The 13,341-nt window shown below is 37.3% G+C and overlaps 1 protein-coding gene across 3 annotated transcripts in view; it reads left to right on the forward strand.

The window, feature by feature from the left end:
- Window positions 1-13,341, forward strand: part of PELI1 (pellino E3 ubiquitin protein ligase 1) — a 149,540-nt gene that overhangs the window by 52,982 nt on the left and 83,217 nt on the right. For all 3 annotated transcript variants that reach the window (XM_060309568.2, XM_070046870.1, XM_030877379.3), the window contains one exon: window positions 4,939-5,018. The gene's annotated coding sequence lies outside the window, so the exon portion shown is untranslated. The remainder of the gene's footprint in view (window positions 1-4,938; window positions 5,019-13,341) is intronic.

A 13,341-nucleotide genomic window follows, 5' to 3' on the forward strand; every position in this document is an offset into this window, starting at 1 on the left:
TTATGATGACTGAGTATTCATTCCAGGTTAATAAATCCAGATCTCCAAATTCATGCTTTAACAATTTCACGAAGCAGAAGCAGCAGCAAGCCTAAAATACATTCTGGGAGAGACATTCCAGATTTTCTGGGGCTATTCCTAGAAGAAATAAGATTCAGGCAGGATTGAACTGATTTTAGGAAAGCCCCCAAGGGTTTTAAAGATGGTGATCTCATGCATTCATTTATGCATTCACTTATTCAAAAAGATTTAATGAGTGAGGATAAAAAGGAAGTGAAGATGAAAAGACAAGATTGAAAATCCCTGTTCTCAAGCTGCTCACTATATTTAGGCATAGCCCCACGAGTAAACAGACAATGATGATATCGTGGCATAAGAGCTATGATAGGAATAAGCAAGTGGTGTTGAGAGTCCTAACCTAATGTTACCATTCAGTTCCCTGTGAAACAGACTCTGAGATGGAGATTTATGTGCAGAAGGCTTGTTCTCATGATCAACACCTGTAGGAAGAAGTGAAAGAAGGTGAACCGGCCAGAAGAATAAGTTGGGCTGTGATGCAGTTGCAACAAAGTCCTCTGCCTTTGCAAGAGAGAACTATAGGGCTAGGATGGCCTGCAGCATTGTCCCAGTTGGGGCCACGGGACCAGCCTTTATACTTCTGTATACCTCTGTGACTAATCATTGAGTATGCGCTGCCCTTAGGAAGGAAGGCATGACCTTAAATAAGTGGCTCTTCAACTCAGGGTAATCTCCAAAATGAAATTTAGCAGAGATCTAAACTGCTACCAACACTCTGAGCAGTTAGAAGGATAAGTGTTTTAGTCCTGAGGAGGTAGAGGAATCCAAGCATCATGCCATCGCATCCACTTCACCCACCTTCAGGGAGGGTTTGCTGGACAAGGTGACCCTGGAGCTGAGTCCTAAAGGACAAGCAGGAGTTATCCAGGGGCAGGGCATGTACAAAGACATGACAGCCTGAGGAGAGTGCATTCAGGGTGGTTTGTCACGCCGGTAGGAAGGAGTAATGCCTAAGGGAAAGCAGTAAGCGCTGAGGTTTAGATGCAGAGCATGACGCTCTATGCTAAGGAGTTTGGACTTCTTCCTAAAGGCAATGGGAAGACATTCAAAATTTTTATTCAGAGAGTGATATAATCAGATTTGCTTTGTAGAAAGATCATTCTGGCAACAGGTGGAGAATATATTAGAAGAGGATGAAACTGAGGAAGGGAAGCAGACTCATTAGGACGCTGTGGCAGTGATCCAGAGAGAAGAAGAATACTTGAATTGACAAGTAGCAGTAGCAGTGAGAATGGATATTCCAGGGATTTTCAGTGGACAAAACTGAGAAACTTTGACATCAATTAAATGTTATGAGTAGGGAAAATTAAAAAGTCAAGAATGACTCAGAGGGGACTTCCCTGGTGGCACAGTGGTTAAGAATCCACCTGCCAATGCAGGGGACACGGGTTCGAGCCCTGGTCCGGGAAGATCCCACATGCCGCAGAGCAACTAAGCCCCTGCGCCACAACTACTGAGCCTGTGCTCTAGAGCCCACAAGCCACAACTACTGAAGCCCACGCGCCTATAGCCCACGCTCCTCAACAAGAGCAGCCACCGCAATGAGAAGCCCGTGCACCGCAACTAGAGAAAGCCTGCACGCAGCAACGAAGACCCAACGCAGCCTAATTAATTAATTAATTTAAAAAAAATGACTCAGAGGATCCATCCATTTGTTTATATAAATCTGGAGGGAAATATGCTAAGTTCAGTTTTGAACATGTTGTCCGTAGTGCGTTCACGTGGAGGTCTCCAGCTACAGGTGTTTGCCCTCCTTGGGAGCTCAGGAGAGAAATCTAGGTTGGAGATAGAGTCGGAATTCACAGGTGGATGGTAGTAGAAGCCATGGGAATGGGCAAGATCACCCAAGGAGAATGCTCTAGAATGTACATAGACACAAAAGAAAAACAGTATTTAAAGTGGAGGGGAACCCACAAAGAAATGCTAGAAATGTATCAGGAGAGAGGGATGTCTTGGAAGTGAAAAGAGAGGAGAGTATTAAGAAGTGCCAAGTGCAGTTGATGCCACTGAAAAATAAAGATGATTTTCCAGAGGAGTAGATAGGGGATCACTGGTGACCTTGGCAAGGAACATTTCAGTGACGTGGAGAAGACAGGGTGGGAAAATAGAGAATAAAGGAAACAGGGCTGAAACTTGAAGACATTATGCCAAGTGAATATCAGCCACCAAAGGACAAATACTGTATAATTCCCCTTAAATGAGGTACCCAGAGCTCTCAACCTCAGAGACAGCAAGTGCAATGGTGGTTGCCAGGGGCTCTTGGGGTGCGGGGGAGGAGGAATAGAAAGTTATTGTTTAGTGAGTATAGAGTTTTAGTTTGAGAAGATGGAAAAGTTCTGGAAACAGGTAGCAGTGGTGGTGGCATAATAATGTGAATGTACTTAATGCCACGGAGCTGTACACTTGGAAATGGTTAAAATGGCAAGTTTTATGTTATGCATATTTTACTAAAAGGGAAAAAGAGAGATAATAAAGGAGTGAATGAGAGATGAGAAAATGGAGGGACTGAATATAGCCCTCTCTCAGGAAGCTTGAATGGGAAGAGAAAGAGAGAGAGACGGTGAGAGCTAAAAGGACCAGTGCTGTGAGCTGAGCGAGACAGAATGATGGTGAAATAGGGGCCTTGCGAGCTGCTGCTGACTCTCATTCTGGTGAACACTAAGGAAGGTTGAACGACATAACTAGAGAATGAATTTTGACCCTACAGGATGGCGGAAGGTCTTGCTCTGCCCAGAAAATTTAGTAAACCACTGATGCTCTCTTTAAGTTTAAAAAATCAACATCTAGTCTATTGTGACTGTCTATTTTTTGTAATTTATTTTTTATTGAAGTATAGTTGAATTACAGTGCTGAATTAATTACTGCTGTACAACAAAGTTACTCAGTTATATATATGTATATATATATATATTCTTTTTTATATTCTTTTCCATTATGGTTTATCACAGGATAGTGAATATAGTTCCCTGTGCTATACAGTAGGACCTTGTTGTGTATCCATTCTATGTACACCAGTTTGCATCTGCTAATCCCAAACTCTCAATCCAACCCTCTCCCACTCCCCTCCCCCTTGGCAACCACCAGTCTATTTTCCATGTCCCTGATTCTGTTTCTGTTTCATAGATAGGTTCATTTGTGTCATATTTTAGATTCTGCATATAAGTGATATCATATGGTATTTGTCTTTCTCTTTCTGACTTACTTCACTTAGAATGATAATCTCTACTTGCATCCATCTTGTTGCTCATTGTGACTCTCTTAAGCAGCTAATAGAGGCCACATGTCACTTCCATATTAAATTGGTCAATCGCATAAAGTAGTAAGTCATATATGATGAATAGACACGATGGTAATATTGTGATACGTTAAGTTTTTATTTTTCAATTACATGTTGGATGTAATGTTTTATTCAAGAAAGGGCAAAACATTTATAAATTTTGAAGCTCACTAAAATTTCAGGAAAGAGTATTGTCTAAATTTCACGAGTGTAGTCTAAAAGTTGCACTCTTAAACATTTCCCTATTTAATTAAATTTGAATTTACTATATGTTATTTTTATAGTATATTATTTAAAATACCTACAAGAAAAATATATTGAAGTCATGGGTTCCCTTGAGTCATAGGGGGAAAAATAGTTAAGTAAAAGAGCAAATTATTTTCTCCAGAGTGAAAAAGGGAGGGCTTCTGTTTAGAAGCACCACATTTAATTCACATACTTTTAGTTGGTCTAAGTGATCTCTGCAAATTATTATCACACACATCAGAAATAATGCTCAGACATTGCACTGTATTTGTTTCTGTCTAGACATAAGAAGTTTATGAATTACAAAAATAGGAATCTTTAATATATCTATTCATGATTATATACATATGCTCACAAGTGCTTGTGGAAGATTTGGCTGTTGGCCATAATTATGTGAATTCACATCATTTCTTAGTTATGTAAAGACACAGCACCAGGAAATCAAATATAAACAGAAATGTTCTCATTTCCAGTCCCCTGACTTGAATTGAGTCTTGAGCTTTCTGTGGCAGTTTTTAGATGCAATCTATATGAATATGTAGATGGTTTAAGAGCTTCCTTCATTTGTACGTGTGTATGGTCTTGTCTTTAAAAAATACCTTCAGGGTCATACTATGAGTCAGTAATGATGACACTAATATATAAATTTCTGTGTCTATTATATATATGTGTAATTTTTAGGGGACATCTATATGCATTATCTCAAAAAAGAATTAAATTTAAATCTTTATTTGAGATGTAAGAAGTATGTCATAACTGTCACACAAGATATATAATACAAGTATGACACAAAGACAAGTATGTCTTATGAGCCATCAATATCACACCACCTGTGTGTGCATGGGCATTAGGAAATTGAGGACATGCCACATTAAAAATGAAAGATGACATTGACCCCTGAAGTCTAGAACATGTGAACCAATTAAAAGTTGTAAGGAGAAAAAGGAAAGGAAATTAAAAGATTAGTCTTTTCTGAGAAGATGTCAAGCAGGTGGAGATAAGGTTCCCTTTCAACATTTTCCTTAATAAGCAAGAAATAGGTATGTCCTATCTTCATACTTCTGCTAAAATGCTTCCTTTCCTTTAAACGGGAAGAAAACAGGACATAATGTTCTTTTAATGAGTCTACTATCTGAGCCTCTTCTAGGTATGCAAAGTACCATTCTAGGCCAATTACTCAATTGTTGCTTTGATAAGGTCTGTCATACTAATTCAATATTTAAATGATTCCTTAGAAAATATAATGATAGTAAATGTTTTTAAAAGGAGAAATATATTCTCTTACATGTTTGAAATGCTATCCTAATAATAGATGATGGACTCTTTTTAACTTACAGATTAATCAGTGTATATGCACTATATGAAGACCAAGACTGGAAGAAAGAACTATCAGAGTATCTTTGGCATAAGAAATTTCGTAAGTAAATCTCTCTGTGTTGTTATAAACTTGGATCATATTTCATAAAATTTCTGAAGTCCATCAGAAGAAAGACCTACTCAAAATCAGTTACTTTTTATTAATTAAATGTTCTAAGTTTCTAAATGAGTGTGGGACCTACCTTTACAAACTCTCTGATGTTCCTAAATATCATTAGGAATCAAAGTAAAAGTAAGATTTTCCTAAAAATATCAATATTAGACTATTACCTATCTGGTGTCCAAACATTTTGAAACAAAAATCAATGCGAATGGCTTAACATGGTTTCAAAACATAATATTAACATTGGAACTGTCTTGGAAATTTTAGAAAAAGTAATTGTAGCTACACATCTTCCACTGTGTGAAAGCTCAGGAAGAAAATGTTTTGCTTTCTCTTATACTTTAAACTACATCCATTTCTTTCTTTTGAAAACCCCCCACAATTAGCAAAAGGGCTTGAACAGAACTTAACCTTTATTTATGATTATGTTTTTGTCATTGACATAAAGCGCCACTTTTGAGTGCACAAATGTATAGGTCTAAATTAAGTAATTATCTCCCACACATAGTTTTCTTGCAACACAGTAAAATGTTAAAGCTATTCAGTAACAAATAGTATTTTTGTTTGTTTGAATTGTCTATGATCATTAACCAACTGAAAAATTCTTAGGAGCTATTTTTACATTATTAAACTTTTTCATTAAAAATACACCAAACACCTAAGCAGGACATGGGACTTTAAAAGAGCATTCAGGTCGATACAACTAATGTGCAATAGATGAAAACATGATTTTCTTGAATTTCTAGGACTACTTTCCATAATTTTTTTTTTTTCAAATGCTCCCTTGAATAGGCTGGAGAATAACGTCTTCTAACTAATGATTTGAGTTATCTGAAATCTGTTAGTTAAGCCAGGGGTCCCCAATCCTGGGGCCGCGGACCGGTACCACTCCGCGGCCTGTTACAAACCGGGCAGCACAGCAGGAGGAGAGTGATGGGCGAGCGAGCGAAGCTTCATCTACTGCTCCCCATCGCTCCCCATCGCTCGCATTACCACCTGAAACCCCCCTCATCCATGGACAAATTGTCTTCCATGAAACCGGTCCCCGGTACCAAAAAGGTTGGGGACCGATGAGTTAAGCAATAGTTGGCTAATTTTTTTTAAAAGACAGAGACAAATATATTACTCCCAAATTACGTTGACTGTAGTTTTTAGCTTTTTTGCCTTTTTATAGCTCAGAGGGTACATTGTGGGTCATGATTATCATTATGAGATACAGCACTCTACATGGGAAAGTGTAGGAAACATAAACAGTGAATTTAAGGTATGCCATGTATATTGTTCTTTAATGTAAACCCTTTGTTTACTTGGCACTGAATACCTGAATTTTAAGTTCAGAAGTCTTTGAAAAATACCTGGTGTCCTTTTTTGCTCACGAAAGTATGGTATGGGGGAAATTCAATTATTTTACCTTCCTAATACCTTGACTTCCTGATAAATTATAATCTCTCTTGCCTTATAGAAACGCTTTTTAGATGCTGCCTTATTCAGTATTAACACATAATCGAACCTGGTATTAAAGTGTTGGGACTATTTTTGTTGGGCCCTGTGACACAAAATTGTGTTAGCGTTTATTTAATATGCCTATTTGTACTATTTCCCAATATAGAAAACTTTATCTGGTTTCATTAGAAAAGAAATATTCCAAAAAATTTCCAGATACTCGAAGCTCATTTCTTTAAATCCACAAATGTTTTATTTTCACCATGTCTATTTTTAGACTTTTAAAAATATGCCATACGTTTTCTTAGACAGAAAGTAATCAACATAATGTAACTGGTTGTTGGTTATTCAGGTCTCGATTTTACACATTCATTATTGTACCATTTTTACATTTAACCATTTTATGCATTACCCAAGGCCCTCACAGGCTGATGTAGTGTGTTCAGGGCTGTTTCCTTTCACATAGAGTGGTCTAGGCTGAAACGCTGTCTATGAGCCTGTGTTTGAGTAGTGACGTGTAGGAGAAAGAAATTAAGCTTCCAACCACAGGTCCACTGTTGACTAGTTATGCAATTTGGAGAAATTTATTTAACTCTTTACAGCTTCAGTTTCTTTATCAGCAAAGTGCTTATGCTAACTTGCAGAATGGTTGCAAAGAGAGAGTTAAATAATAACTGTAAAGGGTCTGGTACTCGCCAACCCTCAACCTCCTTCCTTGTTCTGCTGTGTGTCAGTTCTTGCTCCTGCCATCTCTCTTCTCTTACATTTCCTTGTCGCTTGTAGACTGTGACAGCAGGAAGCTCCTCAGATCTGTTCATCACTGTATCTCTGCCACGAATACCTGACGGTGTGGTCTCTGGTAAAATACCTGTGTTTGAATCCTGACCCTATCCATGTCTACTGTGTGCTCTTGGGCGAATTTATCAACCTCTCTCCACCTCAGTTTCCTTGTCTGTGAAATGAGGGGACTCATAGTACATACCTCATAGGATCGAATTAGCTATTTCTGTAAATATCCCTCCCACATAGTAAACATACAATAAATATAAGGGTCTGTAATGACTGGAGAAAAAAAACAATTTATTGTTTCTAATCTTCTGTGGCTCCAGAAATGAAATAATCAAGTTTATTTAAGTGAGTTTAAGTATTAGACCAATTTCTACTAATAAAGTTTGTGAGCTTTAGTATAGCTTTTTTTTTTAAATAAATTCATTTATTTTTGGTTGCATTGGGTCTTCGTTGCTGCACGCAGCCTATCTCTAGTTGCGGCAAGCGGAGGCTACTCTTCATTGAGGTGGGTGGGCTTCTCATTGCGGTGGCTTCTCTTGTTGCAGAGCACAGGCTCTAGGCACGCGGGCTTCAGTAGTTGTGACGCACAGGCTTAGTTTCTCCATGGCATGTGGGATCTTCCCAGACCAGGTCTTGAACCCATGTCCCCTGCATTGGCAGGTGGATTCTCAACCACTGTGCTACCAGGGAAGCCCTAGTATAGCTTTTATACCTTTTTTTTTTTCTTTTCTTTTCCTTTCTTTCTTTTTCTAGCAGCTCAGAAGTTTTATTCTTACCTCTGGGTTAGTGGGCCCTATTTTGATTGCTGAATAAATGATCTCAAGATAATTAGCATTTTTACCATACAGGACTATGAGATAACCGATGTTTTTTTCTTACTATGTTATTTTAATCCATTTTCCCTGTTTTATTTATAGAGATAGATTTGAAGTTTCTTATAAGCTAACCAGTTTGCCTGTGTTGTCACATATAAATGTTTGCCTTTTATTCACATGGCCAACCGTGTCAATAGCCAAGGCCACAATTCAGCATGTCATCAGTAAAAATTCACAGCAGTTGTATTTCTAAATCTTAACACCAAACACATCTCATAATTGAATAGAACTGTCAGATATTTACATTATGTATTCCATTTCTTTGTGTTTAAGTATCACCTATGTGTCTTCAGTTCTTAGCTCCATCGAATCCTCTAGTTGAATAATCCGTTGGAATTTGGAAATGGAGAGTAAAAAATGAGGGTAGATGGCTATTGTTGAGGAGTGAATAGTAACATTGTTTAGGAGAGCAAAATAATCGCTTAAGTGGTATACACTCGTGGTTCAATTAAATCTAGAAATTGAATAAACAAAAGTTTCAAGTGAACCTCAAGTTATGAAAGGGATTATTTCTTATTTTGTATCAATCTCACTATACCTATAAAACAAGGTTTTTACTGTGTTCCTTCTTATGCTTATCAATCAAGACATAATTCGACTCTTGATCATAATATCAGTATCAATATCAGCAGAATTCTAATGGCAATTTCTTCCCTCTGTGTTAAGAGTTACACATAAGCTCTAAACAGGCACAAGTTATCATCAATGTGATAATTCTCTTCTGTTTCCTGGACATGTTTGGTTACCCATGAGATCGAAGGGACCGCTTGAACCACACACTTGTTAGGTTTGGTTGCCCAGGATCTAGGTGCAGCAGGCTAGAGACTGGAAATTCCAAAACTTTCCCACGGAACAGATGAGAGCTTGAGGGACAGGGTATTCCTGGCAGGATCAGAACATTCCAGAAGGCATTTGGCATTTGCTCAGTGATTGCAACATAGCAGATATTTTTCCAAGGGGGAAGGTGAGAGGCAACAGTGACTGCCAGTGAAGACCATTCCCAAATCTCAGATCTGACTCCAAATTAGTGACAGGGTCACTAATCAGGCCCTTTGTGACTCTCGCAGCTTTACATGAGGATCTGTCTTCAGAGTGATTTGACCTATTCTGATTTTCTTATTACATATCACCTAGTTGTCAGCAACCCCTAGCCCAGTCTAACCCTCCAGTGTATTATCTGTTGGAATTTGGAATTGATGAGGGTCATAGCTATGGTTGAGGAATGGATAGCAAATTGCTTTGGATAGCAAAATAATCTCATAAATGTTATCATAGGGTTCTAACTGAACAATGAAATTTAGAAATGGAGTAAACAAAAGTTCAAACTGAACCTGCAATTACAAAAGGGCTTATTTTCTTATTTTATATCAGTCCTACTACTTCATGTGTACAGACAAGGTTTTCACTGATTTTTTTTTACTGAATTTATTCTTCTCAATCAGTAAAACTACTTCTGAGTGACAGAGCTTTCTTGAATTCTAGTCTTCTGGGAGGTAAGAATTACTTTTCACAATTCTCCTAAATATTGTGAAATCTGGCCAGTCAGAAACTAAAATGTAGATGTCTATCATAGTAATGATAATCTCATTAGCCAAGTTGCTTTCTTTAAAAGTATATACTACTGGTGGACTTTTTCAGCACCATTTTCCCCTCTATATCAAGAGATTATTTTTTTCATTTTCCAGATATAGTCTCTGAAATTCTTAAATCCAGGGAGAAACCAGTGAGTGCAAGCAAGATGTCCAATAAACAAAGGGAGACCCAGGCTAACACACCATGACTTAGGACAGGCTATCGTGAGAGTGTGTAAGAGAGGGAATTATAGGAGAGTTTTACGGGAATCCTGGTTGAGGTTGGGAAGGAAACTGGAGTCTCTGATGTAGGGATACAAGTGTTGTGGTCAAGGGTAGTAAGATAGCACTAGAAGTGTCTCTGGGACTTGACTCAAAGAAATGCCTTAGTCTGGATATCTGACCTGGAGGGAAATTTTAAGGATGAGACCAAAGCAAAAGTCTAGTGGTGTATTTTCTTGGAAGTGTTGTCACCTCCCCCCAAAATGGTACTAGTGCGTAGAGGTGGGAAAGGGTAATTGTTATGATAATGTTTGGAGAATATGCTGTATCCCCTGTAGTATCCTGGGTAATGTTCTTCACTCCAGCATTGGCTTAGTATGTGAAGTAGAAAAAAAAACATATGACTACAATTTATAGAGGTCTTGGGAGGAATAAAATCTATCTCAACATGTAAATCACAGGCATACAGTTTTATTTATTGTACTAATCTAATGCCACTAAGTTAATCAATCAGATTTATAACAAATCGTTCATGCCCATGTTGAGACAATTTCCTTTACCCATCTGCATTCTGCAATCACTTGGTCTATTCTTACTAAAGTTTCCCATACATATACCCTCAAGTCCAAGTCAGAATTGTTTTCCTTTTCATCGACAAGGAAAAGTCTTTTCTGTTTGTGCCCCACCTCTACTTCTAGTAGTAGATCTAGTAGTGATTCTTCTAGTCAGCAGACATCCTCATTAGGTAGTATGTCTCTCATTTCCGCTTCGTTGAAATATCTTAGAACTGGATTTTTTGCCTTAATTAAGTACTCAATTCTCAGTCTTCTCTTTCTTTCAAGTCATATATTTGGCTAGTTTTTTAGACACTTTTATATTTATCTTTCTAGACCTCATGCCATTTCTACCTCTACATATGATATTTTTTTGTCACCTAGATAGGATTCTTTTTTAGTAAAAATGTCAGCATATCTAAAACCCAATATATTTACATCTTCTATCACAGTGAGTCATGATAACCCTTAAATCTACACATATTTGAGGGTGGGACACCAAATCGAGCCCAAGACTCATGGGAATATAGTCCCATCAAGTTTGCTGAAAATAGGAAATTTATTCTTCTTTTTATCTGCCCAAATTCTGGGGATTCGGAATAGATGACAATCCTGTTTTATATATACAGTTGATCCCTATTATTCGTGGAGTACATATTTGTGAATTTGCTTACTCACTAAAATTTACTTGTAACCCCCAATTCAATACTCATAGTGATTTGCAGATCATTCATGAACGTATGAAGAACAGACAAAATTTGAGTCACCTGGTGCTCACATTAGTACCTAAGACTGAGAAAGGCAATGCTCTGCCTTCTTGTTTCAACTCTCACACTGTCAACAGGTGTCCTTTTTGTGGTCCATTTAGTGAAAAACTTTTCACATTTTTATGCTTTTCGTTGGTGATTTCAATGTCTAAAACAGCCCACAAATGTAGTCCTGAGGTGCTGTCTAGTGTTCCTAAGTGCAAGAAAACTGTGATGTTGCCTTTGGAGAAGATATGTGTTAGTACAAGCTTCATTCGGCATGAGTTGTAGTGCTGTTGACTGTGAGTTCAATGTTAATGAATCAACAATACATATTAAATAATGTGTTTTTAAACAGAAGTACACATAAAACATGGTTATGTACTGATCAGTTGACTAAAATGCTGGGACCGGACACTCGCAGGAACTTAACCTTGTATTTCCTCTAAGAGCAATCATTCAGTATTTGCTAGTTCAGTGTTCACAGTGACTTTATCAAACATAACTATTACCAGTAATGAGATTCAATGGTGCATGTGTGTGTGTGTGTGTGTGTGTATTTTTCCATGTAGTAAAATTACTGCAACTGGCTAATACCTCACTAAACAGCATATTATAGTGTATAAGCCCCTGAAAAGTCCTGTAAGTTAAATCTAGCGACGTTTTATATATATATTTATCTTTTGATCCAACAATTGTATTTCTAGAAATCTATCCCAGAGTTACAGTGGCAAATAAAAGAACATCAATCACTACGAATCTTCTAATGGAAGTGCACAGCACCCCCTTTGATAGTCTTGACAAAATTGAACCTGAATCTGATTATGCCTCTAGATCTAACTACTAATTTGCAGAAAATGCAAAGGACAGAGGAATATGTGAAATGTATGTGGATGCAATCAGCAGAATCCAGACGAGAGATTCTACTGGACAAATTACCTGGATTTTTTAACAACTAACAACTGCCATACACACACGCGTGCATGCGCACACACACACACACACACACACACACAGCTTGGAGCTTAAAAGAGACTTAATAATCACTGGTAGTTTTATACAATAATGTTCTTAGCAGCTTTATTCTCATTAGCCAAAACTTTGCATTAAGCAAATGTCATCAACAGGAGAAAAGATAAACATATGTAATAGTGATAGCAATTATAAGAAACAGATTGATCCAACAACAAGGATGAATTTCACAGGCATTATACTGAGAAGAAGCTGAACATAAAATAGTATAAAGTTCTAGAACAGGCACTAATCTAAGGCTTAAAACAATCAAAGTTGTGATTGCCAGGGAGGAGGTAAGAGGCGCAGGGGAACCATCTAGGGAGAGGGAAATGTCCTGTGTGATGACCGAGGTTTACATACATATATCCATTTGTCAAAACTGTACAACTAGGATTTGTATATTTAAATACATGCACATTTTACCTCAAAAGACTGTAAAAAATAATTGAATGGAAATTGGAGAGTAGTTGGAGGTATAGATGATACAAGAATGACAGACTGTTGATCATTGTTGAAGCTGGGTGTTGAGTACATATATTATACTGCTTACTTTGTATATGTTTGGAAATTTCCATAACACAAAGGTTTTATGTTTTTTTTTTTTTAATAGAGAGAAACTTAAGAAATATAACAACCAATGGCATTTACATTCTTTTTTGGATCTCAGTTCATAAAAACTGTCTGGATATTTGAGGATATTAAGGAAATATTCAAGAGAGGATATTTTTAGGTGTGATAATTGCATTATAGTTATGTTCTTAAAATAAAGAATCCCACTTTTTAAGAGACACATATGGAAATACAGATGAAATTATATGGCATCTGGGATTTGTTTTGAAATAAACCAGTGGGTGTGGTAGAGGTAGAGATGAAACGAGATTGACCAGGAGTTGAAAATTGTTGAAGCTGGATGATGGGTACATGGGGTTCGTTAGACTACTCTCTGTCATTCTGTATATTTGAAATTTTCTGTAATAAAAAGATTTCCGAGTACTACATTTTAAAAAAAGTACTCCCATAAATTGAAAAACTCCAGGCTGGCTAAG

This window comes from Globicephala melas, chromosome 12, assembly GCF_963455315.2.
Source record: "Globicephala melas chromosome 12, mGloMel1.2, whole genome shotgun sequence".
Lineage (NCBI taxonomy): Eukaryota > Metazoa > Chordata > Mammalia > Artiodactyla > Delphinidae > Globicephala > Globicephala melas.